Source organism: Nicotiana tabacum, chromosome 3 (assembly GCF_000715075.1).
Source record: "Nicotiana tabacum cultivar K326 chromosome 3, ASM71507v2, whole genome shotgun sequence".
Classification (NCBI taxonomy): domain Eukaryota; kingdom Viridiplantae; phylum Streptophyta; class Magnoliopsida; order Solanales; family Solanaceae; genus Nicotiana; species Nicotiana tabacum.
The window spans coordinates 10,996,908-11,004,669 of record NC_134082.1 but is presented as its reverse complement, the minus strand read 5'-3'; the positions used below and the strand labels follow the sequence as shown (position 1 = coordinate 11,004,669).

The window sequence follows — 7,762 nt, the reverse complement described above, 5'->3', positions numbered from 1 at the left end:
TGTGATGGGGATGGTTTGTACTGCTGATTCTGCTGACCCCAACTCTGACCACCCTGTCTCTGACCTCCATAATTAGACAAATAATTCATATCTTCAGGGTAGTGATGATGATCATGTTTTGCATTCCACTGGTTACCAATTGACTAACTAATGCAAGATATGCACAATACCTCATTAGTAGTATCTACAATATGTACCTGCCGTTTTTGCCCTAACTCTTCCACCTTTTTGGTGAATATGCATTTGTGTCAATAAGGTGGCCATATTTTCAGCCATTGAATTGGATGGATCTAGAGGCACTGAGTGCACCACTGTAGTGATAGGTGCATTTCTGGTCATCCCAAATTTTGTGCCATATTGTCAAGAAAACCTTGACCTTCTCTCCATGTTTTACTCAAAAATACTCCACCAGCTGAAGCATTAACAATGTTCTTCACGCTATCTGACAATCCTATGTATAACTGTTGTCCCAACATCAAATCTGGAATGCCATGGTGCAGACATATGACCAGCATCCCTTTAAAACGCTCCCATGTTTCATGCAATGTTTCCGTTGGTCTCTGTTTAAAACTCAAAATGTCATCAATTTGTTGCGCGGTTTTGTTGGGGGTGGAACTTGTTCACGAATTGCCTGACTAACTCCTCCCAAGTTGTTATGAAATTTATGGGGAGTGAGTTTAACCATGTCTGGGCAGCTCCTATCACTAAAAATGGGAATAATAGCAATTTGATTGCTTCCGAAGTTACATTGGGCTGCCTTTGGGTTTTGCAGATTGATAGAAAAATTTTCAAGTGCTGTTGAGGATATTCGACTTGTGACCCCGAAAATAGTCCCTTGTTTTGCAACAAATGCAGCATATTATTCGTGATTTGGAATGATTCAGCTTGTATCTGCGGGACTAAAATTAAGGTGGCCAGATTTTCAGCTAGGGGTTGTGCCCAGTCATAGAGAGTCGCCTCGGGCACAACAGGTGCCATTGGAGCTATTGGTACAGCTGGGTGTTCTTCGTGATCTCCCATTGCTGTTTCCAATGGGTCAGTTGTTTGTTGTTGTTTGTTTTTCCGGTTGGCCCAGTTCAAGGCCTTGAAAACTTTCTCGAGATCTGATAATGCTTCAAATACTTCACCAGTTCTCGACATGCACCTGTGTAGCCAAGTCGACAAACGTTAAAAATTTCAATATAAAAATTGGGTATAGAGAAAACTAACTACATTAAGAATTTTTGTACTTCTTTCAATCGTAATTGATAATACCGTTAATTCCCCGGCAACGGCACCAAAATTTGATCACGCTCAATTATGTCTATTAAAAGACTAAGCAGGCGTTGCAAATATAATCCGAGGTATTATGCCCCATGTCGAATCCCACAAGGAATTAACGTATCAAGAGAAGCCTTTAAAGTACTAAATTCTCATTAGTCAACCTTATCAAACTTTGTGAATAACAAGTGGTGTTATGGTCACTACTACAGCTAACAGAATTAATAAACGAAGATTAACTAACACGCAGTTGTAGACAATTGGAATAAAGGTCTAAGGTAATGGTTTCCCCCGTTGTTGAATTCCTTAGTTGTATGTTTCTTATAGCTTCGATTTAGTTGCCTCTATCGATCATGAACTCTCCAGCTATCATAACTCTCTCTCAAATAATTATGATAATTTACTAGACGCACTCTCTCAAGCTACGCTAGCTAGATTCGCATTACAGCTCACTTAGATCGCACCCGAGGTATCGTTATCTCTACTCCAACCTCTAAACCCTCGGTTATGACTCTCGCCTATACTCCGGGAGTGATGTTATTCAAACAATTACTTAAATATGCACTCTCTCTCAAGAAGATGCATAATAAATAGGAATGGCTAATTGAGGATCCTTTCAACTAACCAAAATCAAAACGTAGTTGAACAAATAGAGATTAACAACCAACTCAAAACTATATTAATATAACAACAAGTTCATCCACAACGGGTTCACCCAAAACCTTAGATTAGAAGAGTTAGCTACTCATAACAATGATGTTCATCACAATAATCAAATTCATTACAAATCATAAAAACAAAAGGAAGAAGAGAAGAACTTGATGTAGAATACTCCTCCTTGCCTCTTGCCTTTCCTTTTCTTGCTCTCAGCTATCAAAAGCTGCACACCCCCCTTTAGGCGAGCTTGACCTTCTATAGGTTAAGTGAATTTTCCCCCAGACTTCCAAATTTACCCCTTAGAATTATTTTCCGGAACTGGGCTAGTGCGGCCGCGCACGTGGGCGCGCTAATGGCCGTGCACGTGGGCGCACTAATGGCCGCGCTAGTAGCCTACCATTCTGCCTCGACTATCTAGGCTAGCGCGGTCACGCTAGTAGACGTGCTAGTGGGCGCGCTAGTCCAGTCCTTCATTTGGTCGATTCTTTTTCTCGTCTTCTCGCTTACTCAGCTCTTAGGGGTCTTTCTTGCTTCAATGTAGCTCCAATCACAGCTTTAAGGCCTCATACAAGCTCCTCATTCCTGCAACACAGATTAGAGCTCATTTTTCATCATTTAACTATATTAGAGAATTGAAACATAATCAAGCTGGGGAAAAACAATCGTCAAATAACATAAATCTAGCCTAATATCAGTCACAAAATTTCAAAGCATGGAATTGAAGTTGACAAAGCCAAGATAGAGATAATTTCAAGGCTTCCCCGCCCCCCATTTCCGTCAAGGGAGTGAGGAGTTTTCTTGGGCACGTGGGGTTCTACCGAAGGTTTATAAAAGATTTTTCAAAGGTGGTAAACCCCTTGTGCAAGCTACTAGAAAAGGATGCAAAGTTTGTGTTCGATGAGGGATGTATGCAAGCATTTGAGCTTCTCAAGCTTAAGTTGACCACTACCCCAATCATTACCGCACCAAATTGGAGCTTGCCTTTTGAGCTCATATGTGATGCAAGTGACTTTGCGGTTGGGGCTGTCTTGGGTCAAAAGGTTAACAAGATGTTTCATCCGGTGTACTACGCAAGCAAGACAATGAATGAGGCTCAAAGGAACTACACGGTTACCGAAAAAAAGTTGTTGGCTATAGTATTTGCAATGGAAAAGTTTTGGCCGTATCTTATAAGGGCCAAGGTCATAGTGCAAACTGATCATGCCGCTCTTAGGTACTTGATGACAAATAAAGACTCCAAGGCAAGATTGATGCGATGGGTGTTACTACTTCAAGAGTTTGATCTAGAAATTATAGACCGGAAAGGTAGTGAGAACCAAGTGGCGGAGGGGAGGCCTTGCGATGGCCTTGAGATCAATGATTAATTTCCCGACGAACAACTCCTTACGGTGTCAATGAATGATATGCCATGGTTTGCCGATGTTTCCAATTACCTTGTGACTAAAGTAATCTCGTGTGAGTTCTCTTCTAACCAAAGGAAGAAGCTCAAGCGGGATAGTTTGGATTTCTATTGGGATGAGCCATACTTGTTCAAGATTTGTACGGATGGTGTGATTTGTAGATGTGTCCTGGAGGAAGAACAATTGAGTATCTTAGAGGCTTGCCATTCTTCACCCTATAGTGGCCATCACGGTGGGGTGACGACCGCCTCGAAAGTTCTTAGTTGTGGATTCTATTGGCCAACCTTGTTCAAAGATGAGGGTGATTTTGTAAAGAGGTGTGATGATTGCCAAAGAGCGGGTGGAATTTCAAAAAGGGATGAGATGCCTCTCAATACCATTCTTGAAGTGGATATCTTTGATGTTTGGGACATCGATTTTATGGGTCCATTTGTTAGCTCTTGTGGGAATACTTACATTCTCTTGGCAGTTGACTATGTCTCCGGTTGAAGCCGTGGCTTTGCCTAACAATGAAGCTCAGAGTGTTGTTGTATTTTTTAAGAAGAGCATTTTCACAAGGTTTGGCACTCCCCGTGCGATTATTAGTGATGGGGGATCTCATTTTGGCAATAAAGCTTTCGACACGTTGCTTTTTAAGTACGGTGTCAATCACAAAGTTTCTACCCCCTATCACCCTCAAGCAAGTGGTCAAGTGTAAGTCTCCAACCGAGAATCAAAAGCACATTGTCAAAGATGGTCAATGCACATAGGACCGATTGGTCGAAGAAGTTGGATGACGCTCTATGGGCTTATCGGACGGCTTACAAAACTCTGATTGGGATGTCTCCGTATTGGTTGGTGTTTGGGAAAGCATGCCATCTTTCGGTTGAGTTATAGCACAAGTCCATGTGGGCTTTGAGGAAGTTGAATCTTGAATGGGATGTTGCATCCAATCTCCGCGTAGAGCAGCTCAATGAACTCGATGAATTTAGACTCCATGCCTACTCTAGTTCATCCTTTTATAAGGACAAGATGAAGTACCTTCATGACAAATATGCTCGTGGAAAGGAGCCCAACGTAGGTGATTTGGTTCTCTTGTTCAACTCCCGGTTACGTCTGTTTTCGGGAAAGCTCAAATCCAAATGGAGTGGACCGTTTGAAGTTGTGTTTGTGACCCCTTTTGGTGCTCTTGATTTGAAAAATAAAAATGGTGAGTCTTCAGAGTTAACGGGCACCGGGTCAAGCATTATCTTGGGAAAATTGATGACAGCCGCGTGGTGGCACTTCTTCACTTCAAATGATGTGATGGTAACCTGCATCGTGCTGTGATGTTAAATCAGGCGCTTATTGGGAGGAAACCCATATGTTTTTCTTCTTGTTATTTTCTTTGATTTTCTTTGTAGTACAGGATTGATTTTTGGGCTAACTGGTTGCGAGATGTTGTAGGGATTGTGTTGATGCAGTGCAAGACATAATGAAGAAATTGTTTAGTCTTTGAAGTTGCCAGTGCGGCTGCACTACACTTTGTGCGGTCCACACTGGTGAAGGCCAAAGTGATACCTCTCTGAAGTTGGCCACTACGGCCGCACTACACTTTGTGCGGTCCGTAGTGGACCACTGCGGCTGCGGTTTGTTTTGTGCGGACCGCAATGGGATAATTGGGCAAGTTTGATCATAACAGCTCAGTGCGGACCACGGTCCATTTTGTGCGGTCCGCACTGGTAGGTGAGAATGGGACCCAAGGGTTTTTCTATAAATAGACCCTAAGGTCCTCCTTTTACCCTTTTCGAAAAATTGAACCTCAGAGACTCTAAATACTGTTCCTCTTCTTCTTTGATCGTAATTGTTTGATTGTCACTGTTTAACTTCACTTCATTTCATAATCTGGTAACATTACACTCATTTCTTCTTTGTTTAATTTTGTAATTTTGTTTAAATTCCATTTTTCTTAACTTTTGTTCTTCTTCCTCCCGTAATTAGTTCGATTTCTAGGTTAGATTAGTTTAAATGTTGATTCCTGTAAACTTAGTAGTTTAACGGACTAGGTAATCGATTAGGGCCTCTAATTAGGTGGAAATTTGACCTTAAAAGCAAAATCTCAAACTCTAACTTAGTGCCACTTCTGGGCACCCTATGCGGACCGCGGTCATTTTTGTGCAGTCCAGGGTGCCCCAGTGCGATCCGCAGTACCACTTTGTGTGGACCGCACTGATGAACTTCTGAAAGATAACCCTTGGGCAGTGCGGCTGCACTACATTTTGTGCGGTTCACACTGGGCCAATGCGGCCGAAGTACCATTTTGTGCGAGCCGCACTGTCAAGATTCAGAGGGTGGGTATTCTGAACCCCAACCCTATACGGACCGTACTACCATTTTGTACTGGTTGCATTGGGCCCTGTGTGGTTGCACTCCATTTTGTGTGGTCCGCACTGGGCAACCTTTGAGGATTGTCTGCAACACTTTGATTCTATTCTGCAATTTGTTCTGGTGCAATAACTTGAACTGCCTTGATTGATACTAACAAATACATTGAATGATGTTTGCAGACAATGGTAAAACAAAGAGGCAAGGGATCAAAACAACCCGGCAGAGGTGAATCTTTCTAGGGTGGAAAACAGAAAATGGTCAAACTCACTCCCCAAGCTAGGCAAAACATCAAGAACATGAGGAAGGCCATAAAAGCGGCTGACATAGCCGTTGACATGTCGGGGAGTGAGTACGAGCCCTCTCGGGAGATCTCTTCAAACTCAGTCCTAGAATACATCCCGTATCCGGAGAGGGCCAGACATAGAGACACCCCTCCCTCATCACCCACTGACCAAGCACCAGGGCATGTTTCTACTGAGTCATCTGAGGGCTCAGCAGCCGGCAGTGGTGAATACTCCACCTCCCCCACAACTTCATTATTCGGGGAGGGTGCAGGCAGAGGTGAGGAGGAGGTACAGGGAGATGAGGAGGCAGCTGGAGGTAGTGAGCCTCAGTTGGGAGGTATTGCCAAAACAAGAAAACCTGATGTCTATGAGGATAAGTTCGTGAGCGAGGTGGCATACCACAAATTTCGGGAGTGGTGGCCAGTGAGAAAGTTGATACCGAAGCGGAGTTTCATTGATGTGTAGAGAAAGTTCAGAACTAGAGTAGATAGGGAGCATTTCTTAGATAACTGTGTGGACGCCAACGAGCATTTAGTTAAAGAGTTTTATTATAATGTAGCCCACATAAAAAAGGGCTCCAAAGTGACCAAAGTTCGTAATTTAAAAGTTTTGCTCGATGGGAAGTCAATTAATGAATATCTGGGCTTCGATGAGGAGGATGAGACTCTATATATGGCAAAAATGGAGATGGGCGAGGAGGTCCATCCATGGTTAGCTCAGTACCTGGCAATCCCAGGTACCGTTCTTGATTGGTTGACACTTGGGGTCAGAATATTGCGGAGGACCCTAAACTTTGAGGCAAGGGGTTGGGAGACCTTTGTTTGCAGCCGGTTGGATCCGACCACTCATGACCAGACCCTTCCTCTCCACCGGGCAATTTTGGTTGCTTCCATTATGGTGGGGTACCCCATCAACGTGGGGAATGTGATGTCCAGAGTTATCATCATTGTGGGAGCAGAGCATGACCGGAACTACCCTTTCCCCAGCTTCCTCACTGAGTACTTCACAGATCTAGAGGCCATATGACATCAAGGTCAAGGCGACAGCCCCATTTTCCTGGTATAGATTGAAGGGGAATGACAACCTCAAGGACAAGAACTACAAAGCCCCTGCTTCTTCCCCAACTGGCCAGTCTGAAGAGCCAGTTGTGGTAGAGGTCCCTGCTGAGCCTACCTCCACTTCTGCTGACTTACCCCCTAGACCTTCCACATCAGCAGGCCCGGAGATCCCATCTACCCGGGCCCATCCCATTACTGCCCACTGACTGAGCCAGGCCCTGCTGAGTATAAACAACTGGATGCAGACTGCCTCATCCAAGTTGTCCACATTGACTATTACTGTAGAGGCTCAGTCGGCACCTCAGCCAGCCCAGGTCCCCCAATCAATAGAGGATGCTTTAAAGGAGATACTTGAGAACCAGAAGAAAATCCTCACCACTCAGGATGCATTGGCCAAGGCAGTTGATTCACACAGCAAGGCTCTCAAGGAGATTACTCGGGAGCACAAAAAGCTTAGGAAGACACGGGCCTCCAAGGAGTCCGTGAAGGAGCTACGGGCAGATGTTGATAGACTAAAGGCAGACCAGCTGCCTTTGGACTTGTTGCTTGATGATCCAGTCCCAGCAGCTCATCCACAGTCGGAGCAGACCCAGAGGCCTCCGTTGAGGAGGAAGATTCCTAGAGCAGATGATGCCATCATCCAGTTGGCGGACCCACCGAAAACTTCCTCCAGTCAGCCACCGGATGTACCAGTTCCACAGCCTGTCGAGGTCCATGTCCCGGTCCCAGTAGCAGTAGAGCAGACCATCGGGAACCA

At 44.4% G+C, this 7,762-nt stretch overlaps 1 non-coding gene across 1 annotated transcript; it reads left to right on the top strand.

Moving 5' to 3' along the window:
• Positions 1-486: 486 nt before the first annotated feature.
• LOC142179647 (small nucleolar RNA R71) lies at positions 487-593 on the top strand. The gene has a single exon (XR_012708192.1). It is a non-coding gene; the product is annotated as a small nucleolar RNA R71 (small nucleolar RNA).
• Positions 594-7,762: the final 7,169 nt, after the last annotated feature.